The sequence below is a fragment of the Paroedura picta genome, chromosome 17, assembly GCF_049243985.1.
Source record: "Paroedura picta isolate Pp20150507F chromosome 17, Ppicta_v3.0, whole genome shotgun sequence".
Taxonomy (NCBI): domain Eukaryota; kingdom Metazoa; phylum Chordata; class Lepidosauria; order Squamata; family Gekkonidae; genus Paroedura; species Paroedura picta.
This window is the reverse complement of record NC_135385.1, coordinates 8,758,038-8,776,783: the sequence shown is the minus strand read 5'-3', so window position 1 is coordinate 8,776,783 and position 18,746 is coordinate 8,758,038. Positions and strand designations below refer to the sequence as shown.

At 48.9% G+C, this 18,746-nt stretch overlaps 1 protein-coding gene across 1 annotated transcript in view; it reads right to left on the bottom strand.

Annotated features, from left to right (window-relative positions):
• Nucleotides 1-17,825, bottom strand: part of ELFN1 (extracellular leucine rich repeat and fibronectin type III domain containing 1) — a 178,797-nt gene extending 160,972 nt beyond the window's left edge. Inside the window, exon 1 of the mRNA XM_077316879.1 lies at nt 17,697-17,825. The gene's annotated coding sequence lies outside the window, so the exon portion shown is untranslated. The remainder of the gene's footprint in view (nt 1-17,696) is intronic.
• Nucleotides 17,826-18,746: the final 921 nt, after the last annotated feature.

The following is an 18,746-nucleotide window of genomic DNA, read 5'->3' as shown; positions in this document are numbered from 1 at the left end:
TGCAGAACGAGCCAGCAAACGACGGGAGATTTCAGCCGAGCCATTCCTTTTCCACATTGCAAAATGAAATCATCTCATCGATGCGAGCCGAGGGAGTCCCCGGGCACTGGCCAGTTATGTTTGTGGGGCCCCAGGCAGCGTGGCCAATGAGTTGGCGCTTGCGGAAACCCAGGCCTGCCATTTCAAGATTATTTCTTTTCTTTACATTAGATCTCAGCAACAGGCTCTTTTCCTCCTGTTTTCACTGCTGTGCTGGAACAATGAGAAACAGCCAATGAGACATAACAAAGGGAGAGTAATTTCCCAGCCAGCACATGAAGATGGAAAAGCCGGGGGTGGGTGGGGAGGAAAGAGAGGAAGGAAGGAAGCGATGAAGGAAGAAAGGGAAACTGGGAGGGAGGGAGGGAAGAATGAGAGGAAGGGAAGCAGGGTGGGAAGGAAGGAGGGAGAGTAAAGAAAGGAGGGAAGGAGGGAGAGAGGGAGGCAGGAAGGGAGGGAGGGAGGCATAGTTTGCTTGCTCCCACAAATAGACAGTGGGATGGGAAGGAGACGACTGATGGTCAGCAGCACCATTACTGCAGAAGGGTCAAAGCCAAATGGTCCACAGTTCTGGTGCTCAGCGCAGCTTGCTCCTGGCTGCCAGTCTCCCTTCAGGGCAGCAGCCCACTGGCCTATTTCCTTATTAGTCAAATGGCCCCTCCAACGTGGAGCATTTCTTAAAGCTGAACTAATTTGGGAGCAGGGGGAGTCTCAAGCATATGCTTCTGTTTGTTTTTTAATGCAAGAGAATGAGGCAAACCGATATTGTCCATTTGTCACCTTGTCCGCAGAACTCGATGCTGTTCAGTTTTTTGCAAAAAAAAAAAAAAACCTCACAAAACCAACAATCCTAGACTTCTCTCTCTCTCTCTCTCTCTCTCTCTCTCTCTCTCTCTCTCTCTCTCTCCTGTCCCCCATTCCATCCTCTACAGATGGGTTTGTGGACATCTTCCAGGTTCCTTTGTGCCCTGAGGCAACGGATGTGCCAAATGCCTCCCCCTGCACCCCGGTTGCCTTCTCCTCTTCCTTTGTTGGTCTAGGAATCAAGTGTAACAATATTGAACTTGGCAAAGGGTTATTTCACACCTGCGCCTTAATTAACAAGACGGATTGAAGTATCCAGGGAGTCTCTTGGACGCGGCCGAGTGCAATCCGAGCCGGGGTTGACATTCAAGGGGAAGCAGAATTTGTATTGTGTGCTCAGGGGTTTTGACTGTTCTTCCTCTTGAATTGCTTCCGGAAGCGAGTAGCCATGTCAGCCTGCAGAAGAAGAAGAAGAAGAAGAAGAAGAAGAAGAAGAAGAAGAAGAAGAAGAAGAAGATGATGATGATGATGATGATGATGCTATGGAGGTCCCCCTCCAAAACAGCCATTTTCTCCAGGGGAACGAATCTCTGTCGCTGGAGATGAGCTGTAAAACCAGGTGATCCCCAGGTCCCACCTGGAGGTTGACATCCATATCGGCTCATTAATCTCATCTCGATATCAGTGTTATTGAGTCCAGGTTATTGGTCCTGTGGGGGGGGGGGGTTGGAACTGTCTGAGGTTATGCATTCTTTCCCTCATTTCATCTTGCCTGGAACTCTGGAGCATGGCTCACTTCCTCGAGTCATTCAAATGGCATCTCCCTTCTTTGCTCCAAGTCCCGTTTCCTGGTTATGGCGGAATTAAGACAACAATTTCCAGCCGAGCCCAAATCTTACTTGGGAGCTCATTCCACCAGGTCAAGAACCGGGGTCGATAAGGTTGAGGCCAGCTGTATTTCCTCCATGCTGTGGGGCAGGACTAGCTGGGCAGTGCAAGCCGAGCCTGATTGGGGCAAGATCAGCTGAGACTGGCATCCCAGGCTGGATTGGTTCAAGGCGCTGGGTGCCTGGCTGCTTCTTCATCATTTCACCTCCGAACAAGCGGTCACCCCGGTGGGTTCCGAGGAGGAGGGAAGGGGAAAGAAGAAAACGAGAAGGCCTCGTCTGCTTCTTCCTCTGGTCGCTGAAACTCCTCTCCTGCGGTAGCCTGGCAAACAGAAGGGTTTGTTTAGCGGCCGCACTGAGATCTCCGTCCTCTTAATCGAGCGCCATGCTGCCCTCTCCTCCAGACGAGGCCGCCAGACCCATGCGTTCACAGCAGAAAAGCTTCGGCTGAGTAAATAAAGCGGGAGGTGTTAATTGTTTGGGAGCAAGAGGCTCTTCCTTGCCATCCCTGCTCTGGGAAAATAGCATGCAAGATGCCAAACAAAGGCAAGCCCCCACTCCCCGCCCCATAGAGCTAAAGTCAATTGAAAGACCTTGGTACTAAATCAACCGGCTGCCCTGCAAAAGTTCTCACCCTGGGCGGCCACTTAGCCTTGTGCTTCGGTCAAGTGCCAGATCAGCCTGTCTCTGTTTTTGTACATTGGCTGATGGGGATGGATTTTCCAAGATGGGTTTTTTTATTCCCCATGGCCACATGGAGCACCAATCACCTGGCCGATGCCCCATCCTTCCTCTTCATCCTTCAAAAGGCCAACGGCCTTGGGTGCCGGAGATCCAATTAGGATTACAACGGCGGGACGGCGAATTTGGCCAGGGCTCTCTGAATTCGCAAATCCTCCCCGACAATCTTATCTACCATCTCCATATTTTTATCCCCCAGTTCTCGTGGCCTGCTTGGGAAGTTTTGTTCTCGGGGTCTTCTGACTGACTCCTTAGATGGCCAGACAAGGGTGTAGGCCGATGGGAGCTGAAGCCAAACAGGGTGAGAACTGATGGAAAACTAGGGTCACTCAAGGACACATATTATTATTAATGATGATGATGTTCTATGTAACCCTATTAGCACCCATGTTCCATGTAAAACACCCTCAGCCATGAGGGTGGTATATAATTATAATAAAATAATGATGATGAGGAGGAAGAGGAGAATAAGAGTTGGTTTTTATACCCCACTTTTCACTACCCTAGGGCAGGGATAGTCAACCTGTGGTCGTCCAGATGTTAATGGACTACAATTCCCATGAGCCCCTGCCAGCAAACACTGGCAGGGGCTCATGGGAATTGTAGTCCACGAACATCTAGACGACCACAGGTTGACTACCCCTGCCCTAGGAAGTCTCAAAGTGGCTTCCAATCCCCTACCCTTCCGCTCTCCGCAACAGGCACCCTGTGAGGTAAGTGGGGGGAAGAGATCTTTCGGAGAACCGGAGTTCTCCAGCTTAGAGGCCACCACTCTTAACCACATTATGCTGGCTCTAACTATAGGTGCAGCTGATCCCAGTCTTATTAGCTCAGTGGGATCAACCCTGGTTCATATATTGAGGGTTGGGTTTTATACTCTGCTTTTCATTACCTGAAGGGATCACAAAGCACCTTACAATTAATTGCTTTCCCTTCTTTTGCCCATAACCAACACCCTCTGAGCTCTGAGAGAGCTCTGAGAGAACTGTGACTGACACAAGGTCACCCAATTGGCTCCATGGGGAGGAGATTTATACCTAGTTCTCCAGATCAGAAACTGCTGCTTTTAACCACAACCCTACACTGGCTCTCAAGAGACCATGAAGGAAGCAGGTTGCTGTCCAGAGGCAGGCAGGAGTAAACCTTTGCTGAAAGTTGTTTCCTTTGAAAACTGTATGGTCAAATCAGGTTGCAGGTTGAAGGCAAAAAGGGAAAGTTGCAAAGTACACTTTCCAGAGAAGCAGGGTCAGATGGAGCATCTTCAAGACCTGGGAGAGCTCCCAGTGAAGGCAGATGTTTATCTAACAGCGTCCATGTTAATCTATCACAGTGGAAACAAGGAAGAACCTGGTGGCGCTCTTCAGGTCCTGGCAAAGCTTCCAGTAGAAGCAGATGTTGCCCTGAGAGCTGCCCAGAGTGTCACAAATTCCAAAGGGATTACTGCAGATCCCATGCTGATTTATTGTGGCGGAAACAAGCAGGAGTCTGGCATTGTGCACTGCAGGACCTGGGAGAACTTCCAGGTGGGACAGATGTTGACCTGACGGTGTCCAGATTTCCCTCATTTTAGCACTTCTGTTCTCATCACAAGAGCTTATCCAACTGTACCCAAACTGTTCTCATGCGGTTTCACTTCCAGTCATCCGGTTGTTCAATATTGGGCCAGGTTACACAAGGTTACAATGTCTGGGGCTAAGGCTCTCAACGAGATCCTGAAGATGTCCTGGCCCATGCCTAGACAGGAGTCCTGGATGAACCTTCTGAAGCCAGTCATGGTGTAGCAACTGAAGGAGCAGACTGTGATCAAGGAAAACTCGGGTTTGAACCATGCTCTTTCACACAGAATCACGCAGAGCTGGAAGGTCCATCCAGTCCAGCCCTCTACTTCTCCGGACTTAACACATACTGCTGCCAGGTGCTCATCCAGCTTCCCCCTAAGGGGACTCCACCACCCTCCAAGGAAGCGTATTTCACCTATGAACATCCCTCACCGAAAGAAAATGTTTTCTCTGCCAGAGAAGCTCGCTGGGAGATCTTAGGCCAGTCGTCTCTCAGTTTTGCCTACCTCACATGATTGTTGTTGTGAGAGGAAGAGGAGGAGAACAGAGTTATAACAAATGAGCTATCACTATCAAAATAAATAAATAAATTCCCCATGTATGCACCCTGCCTGATGGAAAGTGGGGTGTAATAAAGGGATGCTGGTCTTCGGGAGGTGGGGGGGAATACCTCTGCAAATTTCACACATAGGAGAAATGTATACTCTTGCTGACAAAAACACAGAATTTAAAACAAAACTTGAGAGCCATTTCCGCACAGGCCAAATCAGAAAACGATGAGGGTGAACCATCAGCATTATCCTCTCCGCCACCCTGCATCACACCCAAAAAAAGAGAACTCATATGGAGATTTTTGTTTGTCTGCATCCCACCACATCTTTCAGCTTTCCTCCTGCCCCTTGCTGATCTCACCATTAAAATGTGATTTTCCCCCTTATTCAAATTGATTTCCTCCCTCCCTGCTCTTCCTCTAAGCCCATTATCTCCAGCCTTATCAGTTGCTAATTAAGGAGAACAATTTCTCCCCGGTTCTCATTTGCACATCCTTTCATGAGCTTTTATCTCAGGATTGTATCCCCCTAGCCCCGACTTTCTCCTGCCAGCAAATATTTGAATGCTCTTAATCTTTCGGCAAGAACCTCTCCCTTGCTCTCAGCTCCCGTTTCCCTTCTCCATTACGGCCCCCTGAACCGCTCCAGTGGCTGTTGCTCTGCCCTCGTTGGGAAAAGAAATGAGATCGTTGCCTGGGCCTTCGGCAGGAATCAAAATCCTTCCTTCCAGATTGGAGACCTGCAGTCTATGGCTCAGGGGCCAAAACTATGGGGTCAAATTGGGGGAGGGGGATCTGCGTGCCTGGAAGCACTCCCCTCTCCAGAGGACTGGACTCTTCTCGCTGCCAGCCAGATAGCAAGGGGGTCAGCCAAGCAGGGGCTGATCTCGGCCTGCTGTGGGAACAGCGCCAGGCAATCTTAGGACGACGTAGAAGCCACACCTCCTGTGGAACTGCCTGGGAAATTTGGTTACTTTTACAACAAAATGGGCTTCAAGGAAAGGGCCACTGCTCAAATGTACAGTATTTGCTCAACATGCAGAAGGTCCCAGGTTGGATCCTCAGCATCCTCAGAGGAATGGGAAGGCGACTGTAAGCCGCTTTGAGCCTCCTTCGGGTAGGGAAAAGCGGCATATAAGAACCAACTCTTCTTCTTCATCTTCCCACAAAAGGACCCGGTGATATGAAAGGCTGTCCTCTGCCTAAGACCCTGGGGGGCTGCTCTCAGCCTGAGTAGACCATACTGATGACTATGGACCACTAAAAAGTAACTTGGCTGGCATGCTGACTATTTGTGGATATCTCACCCCGGATTTTGCATTGCTTTGCTTCTTCCTCGCGTGGCCAGATCGGGGTTGGCCCTGCAAACTCAAGATTCTGCACAGCTAGATGGAGCACTCAGGGTATTGACAAATACCTGTTTCATTCACCAGGAAGCTTTTGGCCTCGTCCTTTGCCATCCTTGTCTTTTTGCCATCCTCCCAAATAATATTAAGATCTCAAAGAATTGTTAAAATTTTCCACCGAATCCTTAGCCGGGCTGCACCGTGCACAACATTATGCACGAGCTGCTATCGCGGGGTGCCCAGGACTGGCTTATTGCTATTAATTAGGTTTCGGAAAGAGAAAGGATCCTTTTCCGCCTGGGCTGGGTGTACACTGCTAAGCCGGCCTGCAGAAGCAGGATAAAGCTCATTAAGAGAGAGCCTGCCATTTGGACTGATAAGCGCACCATGCTTTTCGGAAGGCAAGCAATTTCGGACGGGGACGGGCCCCTGAGAAAACCAGCTTTTCAAAGCGACTGGAACATGGCGTTCCCCTTTTCCAATCCCCGCCATGCCAACGCCTGCTGAGTGCTGGTTGACAAAAAGCAGATTGGCAAGACTTGGGTCTATACTGCAGGAAGGGGTTGTCTGTTCAACATGTCCCCTTCCCAACCCATGTTCTGCAGACAAACAGTCAAAGTTTTGCTGCAGTAATGGGCAGCCCCAAGATCTAGGCTGGGATTTTTTTTGGCAGGTTTTTTCTTATTCTGCACAGCAGAGACTGGGTTTCATTCTTGACCTTGGCCAGCCTCCTGGATCTGGCCACAATGAGTCCCTGGATTTTTTTTTTGCACAGGCCAAAATTGGAGTCACACACAGAGCTGGCACTTGTTGGCCATCCAGTCCAGCTGCTCATCTTCTTGGGGATTTAAAAATCACCCACTCCTGACAGGTGCTCATCCAATCTCCTAAATACGTCCAATGAAGGCGACTCCACAACACTCTGACTGTATTCTGTATCCCCCCTAAAAACAGCCCTCACCCCCAGAAAATGCTTTCTAATATTGAAGGAGGGTTGCTTTTTGTTCCCCACTTTTCACTGCCTGAAGGAGTCTCAAAGTGGCTTCAAACTGCCTTCCCTTTCTCTCCCCACAACAGACATCCAATGAAGGAGCTCTGAGAAGACTCCTTTCTCATCATTTCAACCCATGGTTCCAAGTCCTGGTCTCTAATGCTGCAGGGAACTGGCCGCCTCTTCAACATATCTACCGTTGACATAGTTTAACACAGCGATCCTCTCACCCCTTCCCTTCTCTTCTCTAAATACACAAAACCCAACTCTGCCTAGCCTCCTAAGGCATGCAACCCAACCCCTAGGCCATCCCTGCCACCTGTCCCTGAATACATTCCTACTTGTCATTCCCAGCAACGAGAGCTTGCTGAAATTCCCTCGACAGAACGATTTTCCGGTGCTCTTCGGCAAACCCCAGGTGGCAAACTGAATTTCGACGGGGAGGGGAAGGAAATCGCAGTGTGCCGTGCGCTGAAAAACACACACGCATCTCTTGTAATAATAACATATAGTTAAAAGACTAAACTAGTCATTTCAGGAGAACTCCCTGGATTGTCGAGCGCAAATGAATCGGTGCGTGACATGCAGCCAGAATGGGGCCTATTCCATCCTTCTGCGCAACAGCAATTAAGAATAATCAGCAATGGCAGGAGAATGTGTGGCCCGGCCGGTGTAGGCCCCTGATTGCTTTGGGACCCGGGAACGAATTGTTTGATGTCACAATGGATCAGCATAGAAATCTCATAATTGGTGGAGGGGGGGGGAGAGGGAGAGAGAATGTCAGGAAAGCTTTCTGAGTGCCCATCGGTGTTCTCCAAAAAGCTGTTGAGCAGGCTTCTAAGGTTGCCAACCTCCAGGAAAGGCCAGGGCGCCCCCTCCCCACCCCAGGAATTACAACTCAACTTCAAACTGCAGAGATCAGTGGACTCTGTGGTATACTGCCTGCCAGGTTCTACCTGGGCTCTGGAAGAAAACCAGAGAGAACAATTGCCAACTCCTAGCGATTTGGGGAAAGAGTCTCGGGGGGACAGGAACCTCGGTGGGTTACAAGGCCCTAGAGTCCACCCTCCAGGGCATCTATTGACACTCCAAAGCAAAATGGCTGCCTTCCTCTCCATGGTTCTCCAGGGCCTCAGGTAGAGGTCTTTCCCATCATCTACTGCCTAATCCCTTTTAAATGGAGATGCCAGGAACTGAACTTGGAACCTTCTGCATGTCAAGCAGAGGTTCTCCCCAAGCCTTAATCGAAACTTCCACCAAATCAGACCGACCACAGGCCCATCAACACTGTCTATACAAACAAATGCCCACGGTCTAAGGCAGAGGCCTTTCCCATCACCAACCTGCCTAATTCAGCCAACTGGAGATGCCGGGGACTGAACCTGGAACCTTCTGCTTGCCAATCAGAGGTTCTTCCACTGAGCCACAGCCGCTCTCCATGGCTCTCGAGGGTCTCTGGCAGAGGTTTTTCCCACAGCTCTTCCCCATTGGTAGTCTGTATAATTCCAGAGATGGCAGTTCAAAACAAAACCCACTGGCATTTGGATCCCTCCCCTTATCCCTCCCCCAAGATTCCCCTCCCCTCTTCTGTAATCTCTTTTCATCAAGCATCGGAGGAAGGCCAGCCCGACTCAATTAGCCGCGGTATAGGAGTATTGATCGAGGCCTGCTCTAGATTGCGCCTTCCTTTTTGCGCTGCGGCACACCGCAGCTTCCCCACCCCATCTGGCCCGCTCATAATTTCCAACCCCAGTTGGGCCGTAAACGCAAGCTACAAATTGGCGGGGTAATGCAGCTCATATCTCCTGGGCTCTTTCCAAGCCCCAGGGGGCCTCGCTGGAGGAATTAACCGGCATAACGTTGCATTTCATTTTTGAAAACTATGGCAGGCTCTCTTCCCCCCCTCCCTTGCATTGCTGAATATGCATGCACATGAGCCAAACACCCACCCTAGCAATGGGAACAGGGAAGAGGGTGCGGCTGGGATGCAATATCTGGGAAGCGTGGAGACATGAAGCTGCTTTATACTGAGTCAGACCAGGGACCTTCTGCATGCCAAACAGAGGCTCTCCCACTGAGCCACAGCTGTTCTCTACAGGTCTGCTAGTCTTTCCCATAACCTCCTGCCTGGTCCTTTTAACAGGAGATAACAGGGTTGGAGTGAGTGACTCAGCCTGCCTGGACTCTGGAGGGTGCTACATCCTTCTAGGGGTATACAGGGATGCCTCTGATTGTTGCTGCATGTTCTCCAGTGCAATTGGCCCATGGTCACTCGACTGTTTTATCCTCCCAATTGCCCTGTGAGGTGGGTTCAGCCGAGCATGTGCAATGGGTCCAACATTATCCAGAGCTAGGATTTGAACCCAAGTCTCCCAGATCTTAGTCCCACACGGTCATATCACGCCACACTATCTCTCCACAGCTTAATTGGATTGGGATGCAACTGACAAAGTCGCTTTCCTCTAAAACCATGCTTGTTTCCTCCATGCCAGAAACTTTGAGGACTAGTGTTGGACTTTCTGGACTAGACTTGGTCCTAAGTCCCTCCAGAAAAATAGAGCTGCAGAGCAACAGAACAGCGAGTGCTTTGGGGTTTAAGTGAGAGAATCTTTCCTAGGAAAGATTATTTGCAAGCATATATCATATTCATTTTCTTCAGTACAAAAGCTTAAAGAGCAGATGCAAAAGCAGAACAGTGTAAGCCTCTATGGCTGGGCTGCAGACTACATGCCCACAAATCAGCAGATGGAGAGAGCAGAGAGCCTAAATGGAGGATGCTGTTCCTTGCTTCAGAGTATACATACTGATCTGCACTTCCTCTTCCTGATAAAGAGGAAGTGGTCAGGAGCCTGACTTAAACCACACATGTGCTTGGGGTTTTCCACTGTAACCTTACCTGTGACCACTTGACACAATAATGAGCACCCAGGTACAACTCAGCTGCTTAAGCAATTTAACAAGACTGACCACTAGATGACTTGCTAATTCCAATTCCAACAACTTGAAACTGGCTTTTCTCTTACACAATTTGGGTTAAGTTGCATCATGACAGATCCACTGCTCTGATCAGCTTTGGCCCCTGGTGGGCAACGAGAAGCCGGAATGAAAGGAAAACAAAGTGATGGGGGTGGGCAATCACTCGCAAACGCCGACGTTGCAAAGAACAACACTAGGGACCCAAAGAATATTATAATCTTCCATCTTCCTCTTAGCCAATGGAGGCAAAAGATACCCAGAGCCTGAATGAAACATTTGGGAAATGAACAAATTCTCAGAGACAGAAGGGGTAGGAAAAGTTTGTACATTAACTGACTTCTGTGCTTCGTTCGACTCTCTTCTCTGCCACCCCAGTGGGGTGCAGGAAAAGCGCAAGAGAAAGGACATTTGCCCCCATATATTGCTATGCAAGTTTTATCTTTTTATTGGGAAATAGCTAGTATTTCTCTCCTGTGGGCTGTTGGACTGATGTTTGTACGATGGGATTTGTAATTCTGCATTCTTAGCAACTTCTCCCCCCCTCCCCGCCCGCATGCCTTGATTCTCTTTTTATGAACCTTTTGATTAAATAGAAATGACACAAGCTCATTTTTAATATGCAGAAGTTCTAGGGAGAAGGGAGAGGGAGAGAGAAGGAAGAACGGGAAAATACAGCCGTGGAGGGAAATCAATCAAATATTATGAGCTCGGTTGAAATGGACCGGAGGAAAGGAATGAGTAGAAGAATCCGATGAGGAGGAAATCTCCCCGTGGGATTATCAACATCTTTTCTATCTTTTTTCCATGGCTTAGCCTCAGAAGTTTCGCTGCTGTTCCCCAAACACGGCCTCAGAGCGATCAGTGTTCTGAGACAGGACCATGTGGGAAAACTGCACCAACATCCTGGTAAGCACGCGGCGACCAGTGGCAAGACAGCATTTTCATCTTGCCCATCCTTTCTGTGTTCGAGGTGCCCAGCTTGGTGAGAGTCCCAAAGTCTGGCGGGCTGTGATGGACAGCTGTTTGCACACAGTAGCCACCAACCCTCTCCAAGGAGTTGGGCTTCCAATCAGCCAAGAATGTGTAGGGATCATATCTCCTAGGCCATTGAGCATAGTCTCGGTTTTAAGATTTTCACATTACCATTCTAACCCGGAGGTTAGTTGTCGTTTGCCCAAATTTGAGGAATGGAGTACAGGGAGCTCATATGGCTTGATGTAGTGGTGAGGAGCAGCGACTTCTAATCTGGAGAGCCAAATTCTATTCCCCGCTCCTCCACATACAGCTGTCGGGTTACCTTGGGATAGTCAGTCCTGTTAGAGCTGTTCTCCTAGAGCAGTTCTCTCAGAGCTCTCTCAGCCCCCACAGGGTGTCTGTTTTGTGGAGAGGAAGAAATGATTGTAAATGCAGGAGGAGGTGGAGAGGGGACAGGATGACTCTCTTGAAGTATCTGAAAGGCTGTCACTTGGAAGAGGACAGGGAGTGGTTCCTGTTGCCAGCAGAGGAGAGGACCCGGAGGGACTGGGTTTAAACTATGCAGAGAACAATATCGGCTAGACAGCAGGAAATAAATCTTCACAGTCTGAGTAGTTCAGCCATAGGATGGGCTGCTTAAGGAGGTGGTGAGTTCCCCTCACTGGTAGTCTTCAAGCAGCAGCTGGACAGATACTTATCCTGGATGATTTAGGCTGATCCTGCATTGAGCAGGGAGTTGGATTAGATGGCCTCTATATCCCCTTCCAACACTATGATTCTATGATGGATCCCTTGGAGAAGGCCATGGGACACAGAACGCCACTGCTTGCCATCTATCAAATGCCACCGGATCCTGACCGCGGTGGCATGCCAGCCGATAAAGACCAATCTTCCATGAGGATATTTAGTGTGCGGAGCCAAGAACTCAAAGAGATGCAGCCCGAGACGATTGCTGCTCTGTATTTGCTCCGAGGCTGGGAAGAGCCTTAGCCATCTGTTTGGCGCATATCAGCAGCCTGTGCCACTTCCTTTCCCTGGAGGTCGCCTGCCAAAGAGACCTTCCCAGGAGCCGTCATCCGAATTCTCCTGTCACCAAACTGGAGACTCAAGTCCACCCCAAGGAGGTCCCGGTGGAAGACGGCAGTTTCCCTTAAGGCAAAACGCCACAGACCTCGTTTCTCCCTTGCTGAAACGTTCCATGCTATACTTTTTAGAAGGACTTCACAATGCTCCTTCCCTGGAGATGCCCTGCTGAGATCTTCTGTGTACCATTCCCCAGAGAGCTGCATTTCTCATGGGAACTCCCGTTCACTCGTCTCTCTGGGAACCAAACACGGGGGAAAGCTGACGGCCTTGGCTGGTCCTTCTGGTACAGAAAAGGAGCCCCAATTGATCAGAAGGAAAAGAGTCTATACAGCTTAGCTGACAGGATGGAAATGGATTCCTTTGAGACGCGGTGTTGCAGGAGAGTTTGACCAAAAAGATACATCAGTGGGTTCTAGATCAAAGCAAGCTAGAACTCACACGAGAAGTGAAATCGTCTACAGTGAGTAGTACATGCAAAAGGGACTTAGGAGTTCTGGTGCACCACTGAAGATGAGCCAAAAGTGTGATAAGGCAGCGAAGACTAATGCAATACTAGGCTGCATTGCTAGGAGCACAGAATCTAGAGCAAGGGAGGTTCTAATACTGCTTTTCTGCCTTGCTTAGGCCTCACTTGGAATACTGTGTCCAGATCTGGGTGTCGCAGTCTAAGGATCTTGACAATTTGGAATGTGTTCAGAGAAGGGCAGGTAGGAGGGTTGAGGGGTTGGGACGAATGCCTTACAAGGAGAGGCTGAGAAAGTTGGCTCTGTGTAGCGTGAAGGAGGGTAAGGAGCTATAGGTGAGCCGCATTTAACTGTTATTATTCAGCTATTTGGGGTTCTACTACGTTGAGGACAGGCATGTTGAAGAGGGGGCCTACTTGTTTACTCAGCTTTAATGATGAGGAGCCATGGGTTCAAACGAGGGGAAAGGACTCTCCATGTAAATATTAGAAAGCTGTCAAATACTGAATTAGAACCTGGCTCCAGTAAGGTCGGACTTCTCAACTCAGACGGGCAGCAGTTCTCCAGGCTCTTGGGGCTTTCAAATCACCTCTTGGCTTGTCATTAACTGAAGATGTCGGGGATTGAACTGGGGACCCGCCTGGTCCTTTGGACTAGAGATGCCAGGGATTGAACCTGAGACCTTCCTGACAACAAGCAGAAGCTCTCCCACTGATGGAGCAGCCATTTCATTGTATGACTTTTTCCACTTTTATATTCCTCTACCTTTTCATATCTTTACATTTTGGTAAGTTGATAGGCATTGCTCTATGCAACTATAAGTACAGCAGCCAAAACCAGGTGACAAGCCATTGCTCTATATATTATTCAGTATTATTCTATTACATCTCAGTATTACATTTTAAGACTTTACCCTTCAGTAATTTTCCACCTCAGTATATGTTGGATCTCATGGCCTGATGTTCCAGGGTCGTCATGAACAACCGGCTAAAGGACACTTACCTGCGTAAACCGTGCAAGAAGGCCATCGTGACACACTGTCCTGGGCTCACTATCACCTACTACCTTTCAGCCCCACTCCTCTCAACCCCCAGATGGGCACGAGTGAAAAATTTCACCTGGACTGATTCTCTATGGGAGATGTTATCAGCGGTGCTACCGGAATGGACAAGGTGACTTGTGACTTAATTGGGGTGGGGATTTCACACCTGTATAAAACCTCGAGTATTAAGGACACATATCTGTTGGGGATACCCTGGTGTTTGGGATATCCTGGTGTTAATTTGGCAAAATGAAGCCACAGCTTTAATATGTTTCTTCGAGAGATCCTCTGCCTTTCTGTGGGAATTCTTGTCCCTTCCGGAGATGCGCCCTGTCTCATCAAATCTTGGAAGAGAAGTAGGGCCGGCCCTGGCTGGTACTTGGATGGGAGACCCAGCAAGGAAGCCCTGGGTTGATAAGCAGAGGCAGGCAATGGCAGACCAACCTCGAAGTCACTTGCCCTGGACACCCCATAAGAGTCATCATCAGACACAGCCAAAAGGGTCTTTGAGAGGCACAGCCATCGTCAACAGGCCAGAGGGCACCTGAGTGTTTCCCCCTGTGGCAGATGCCCACAGACCTCAAGGCTGCCTTTCTCCTATCGCTGGTGAATTGCAAATTCTACTGCCAGATACCGAGAGGCAGCGGGGGGAGGGATGTTATTTTTGCTTCTGTTTGGTGCTGTTCCACCCAGAAGAAAAAGTGGATGATGAAGGCGTTGAAACAGGACAAAAAGATGCCTCGCGGCATCCTCTTTGATGGGAAAACCAGAGATGACTCAGAGCGGAAGGCGACTATATTCATGAACGAGTCTCTTAAAGCTGAATGCCGCCTCACCCTGGAGATCTCTCTTTGGATCTCCGGGGGGGGGGGGCTTTTTATATCCTAAAATTAGCTGCCAGATGTAGGAGGGCCCTTCAGATGAGCCCACCATGGGCAAGGGAAACTTTTTCCTGGATCCAAAAGTGCCCCAAAATCTGCAATTAATGCTGGCCTTAATACAAAGTGCTGGTTAGTCAACGCCATTGTCTTCCCCATAACAAGCTATGAAGAAAGATGACAGGAGATGCTTTCCAATTACGGTGTTGGAGACAAACGCTGCGAATACCATGGACAGCCAAAGTTACCAACAAGATAGTTTTAGAGAGGAGCAAACCAACCATTGTCATTAGAAGGCAAGATATTAAGGCTAAAGCTCACTTACTTTGGACACATCATGCGATCAAACATTGGAGAAATCATTAATGCTCGGCATGGTCAGCGGCAAAAGGAAACATGAAAGCTCACACCTCAAATGAAACTTTGCAGGCCTTAAAGGTGCACCTGGTCTAAATCTGCAGGGACTTTTTATTCCAATCCCAGGTCGATTCAATCCCTGCAGTCTATGCTGAATGAGATTTCCATTATTGGGTGATTTAAATTTTTCATCTGCAATGAGCATGATTGATCTGGAGTGACACTACATTTCACCTGCGATATCCTGGAGTGGATATAACCCTCAATATTTGAAAAATCGGCATGAGTAAGCATGCAGCTGTCTGCTTTCCCTGAAATAACATGCTGCCAAGCCTCCAATGCTGTAGAAAAGCCATGATTGGCCAGGGCATCAGTTTTTGGTTCCCAGGTTGCAAGGCTTCCCTTAAAGGGGAAGGCCTAACTTCTCTCAGCAGAAGCTCCAGAAGCCGTAACTTCTCTCTGCAGAGATTTTCCTAGATTTTCCTCTTGGATTTATTCCCCCTCCTCTGCTGTCTCCAATCCTCTCCCCCCACCCCCCGTTCAAAAAAGAAAGAGGCTCCTGCTGCACTTACCTTCCCTCCCCGTTCTGAGCTTCCCTAATCTCATGCAGGACACTTTCTGTTTCAATGGGGGGGTGGAGGATAGAGGAAGATCCGAAATCAAATCAATTTGAATTCACAATGGAATAAACAAAGTGTAGAATCAGCCCTGGACTCCAAATTTGTTCTTTCCTTCCGGAAACTAATTTATCATCATCAATATTTTCCCCCCCGCTCTTGCAAAGTCTATCTTCCCACTTTTCTGCTCTCACAAGGGCCACCAAGGCAGTCCTTGATTTAAAGGAGACACAATAAAACCACGTTCTAAAACTATTCTATCCTGCATCGAAAACACGCACCTTGTTAAAAGAATTTTTTTAAACGTTAAAATCCATACAAGCATACAAAAACACTCATTAATACACTGGTTAGGGATTGCTGAAGGAATCCTCAATGAAGTAAAGACTTTTCTTTTACCTGCTGTTGAAGGATGGCAACAGAAGAGGACAGATGGATTTTCCAGGGACAGAGTTCCAGAACTTTGGTGCCACCACAAGGAAGGTCCTGCAGTAGGTTGCTGTTCCCCTAACTTCAGAAGGGCCTCAGTAGATGGACATAGTACATAGCTTGGGAGAGGGTATATCTGAAGGACTGTCTCCTTCCTCCCCCCCTCCTCCTCCCGGAGGAGGAGTGGACAACAATGACAACCATTTTGGGACCCACTGGGTAGAAGGTGAGATAGAAATAAATTAAGTACAAACGAGTTAAATAAACGTAAGAGCCATCGGGCAACGTTGCAGTGACAAACGTCGCTGTGTGAACGGAGGCTGGCAACAACAAAAATAGAAACCCATGAGCTCTGCCCCGTGCAGGAAGAGATGGAACTCCAAAAGGCACCGTCTGATGCATTGTTGAGTGGGAAAAGCATATTTCACAGCGCACAACCGTGACAGTGTTTTCGGAGGGAGGCCAAAGTCTCGGGGGGCCATTCCTCATGCCTTGAAAGTTAATGACTGATCCTCAGTGCAGGTTTACAATTTAATTGAAAAATGGCGAGCGGGAGCAGGTATGGTGATGGATGCTGCCGTTAATCACCGGGATGCTGGGCCACCCAGGGCCACCAAGAAGAATCCTCAGCCGTGTCATTAACAGGACGCGTACCATCCACCCGAAAGCAGAGAGATTTATTTGGAAGGAAGGATGGAAAGGAGGAAGAAGGAAAGAAGGAGGGAGGGAGGGAGGGAGGGAGGGAGGGAGGGAGGAAAGAGAAGGAGCAAGGGAAGCAGGGAGTGAGAAAGGAGAGGGAGAGAAGGAGAAAGAAGAGGGAGGGAGGCAGGAAGGGAGGGAGGGAGAAGGGAGAGTAAAGGAGAGGGGAAGGCAAGGAGGGAAGGAGGCCTGATTCCCCTTCACATGCAGCCAGCTTGAGCCAGTCACAGAATTGCTCTATTTATTTATTTGCAGGGCCATAGATCTGAATACAGAGCTATTCTCAGAGCAGTTCTTTTAGAGCTCTCTCAGCCCCACTGACCTTACAGGTTGTCTGTTATGGGGACAGCCATCACAAGCCGCTTTGGGACTCATTTGCATAGTAAAAAGCAAAGTATAAAACTCTCAGCCCCATCTCCCTCTCAGGGTGCCTATTGTGGGGAGAGAAAGGGAATGCAATAATCAGCTGCTTGGAGACTCCTTCAGATGATAAAAAGAAGGGTCCACCAGCTTGTGGTGGACAGCACTGCACTCAAAGCTCATGTGTATGAGAGAGAGAGAGAGAAAGAGAGAGAGAGAGAGAGAGAGAGAGAGAGAGAGAGAGAGAGAGAGAATCATGACAGAATCCATGTCGGGTGAAGAAAACCATCTCTTATACCTCTCAAAGAGACCTCTCGTATCTGTGGCGACACCGAGCAAATCCGGGCATGACTAAATAACCGGAGCCCAATTGAGTTAACCTCTGGCTGATGGGAGCAGCTAAGAAAATTATCCTACACGCCACACACAAAAGGTTGGGCGGGCTGAGCAGGAGAGTACATTCGACAGGTCCGGCACCAACCTCGTTCCAGGGGGGCAGGCATTGCGGCAGAAGTAGCCAATGGGATTTCTGAAGGAGGATGAGAGCTCAGAGGGCCTATGAAAGGACAGGTTCTGGTATACACATTTAACACATGAAGCTGCCTGATGCCGAATCAGATCCTCAGTCTACCAAGAGCGCAACACTCTCATTAAACAGGTGGTTGTTTTTTGAGGTCTCCATTGGAGGTGCTTCCCATCACATCCTCCCAGGCCCTTTGGAACCTGGGGCTGCCTGCAGGCCAAGAAGAGGCTCTCCCACTGAGGAAGGCAATTTCAAATTTGGCTTCCTCACCAGTACTGCTACAGGCCTCCATCAAAATTCCCACTGCCATGCAAAACTGGTCCCCCCCCCCCCCCAAAAAAATAAATCCCTCAACCATACAAGTGTGACTCACATTCCAGATGTTCGGAATTGCCCATTTGTGTTCATCATCTCACATTGCATAGCGCTACATAACTAAATGGCGTGACTCACGACAGCAGGAAGCCGCTTTCGGGTTTCCTGAATACAAAATATGGATTTTTGTGTTGTTGTCGAGGCTGTCGACGGCGGCGTCTCCCAATGCTTTCAACTGACTGGCACAGCTGGTGTACACGATCTTCCGTACGGGGACTTCGCCAACGGAGGAAAGGGCCATTCGCCCTCCAAGACGGTCGGAGGGCATGAAATGCCGAAGGATTCTTCTCCCGGTGGGTAAAAAATATGCTGGCAATGTGTACTCCCCCCCCCCCACGCATTCCCTGTGGCGATCTTGGCCCTCTCTGCCTGCACAGATCGCCTGAGGCAATGTGCATTTCAGTGGAAATCTTTTGCAAGTCCTCAGAGGTAGTTTGGTGGGAGAAAAACCAGGCTGGGTTGTAAAATATATGGGGAAACAAGCATAGGGATGTTGATGTGCTGAAACCACCCTGGGGCCATGAAACTGCGCATGGAAAAAGAAAACTGATCTATTTCAACAAATGGCTCGCTCCTGATTCTTGGGTCCCCCAAATCTGCAGAACTGCTTTGGGTTTTTTTTGTCAGCTCGGCCCTGATGTGCAGATTTAGGCATCCGTAGATCAGCCTACACTTTAGAATATAAGATTTCATTCCAATAATGTGGAAGGCCATGTGTGAGACTGCTATTCCAGAAAGTGCCTGATGCAGGAAGAGGCTCACCAGCCCGCTGACAGAAATAAGAGTTTTGTTTTCAAACAAAATGTCAAGTTTCTATGTTATCAGGTTGAGAGCATATGCTGGGAAAGATGTGGATCACTGGAAAGGACATTCATGCCCAAACTTACAGAGGGGGGAATAAATTGTAAAACCGCAAAGTAAGTCGCGCAATAGAGCAAGGGATACACACACACAGAGCTGGTTTAATCTGAATCAGACCCTTGGTCTATCAAGATCAACATTTACTCAGAATGGCAGTGGATCTCAAGCAGAAGTCTCTCCCATCACC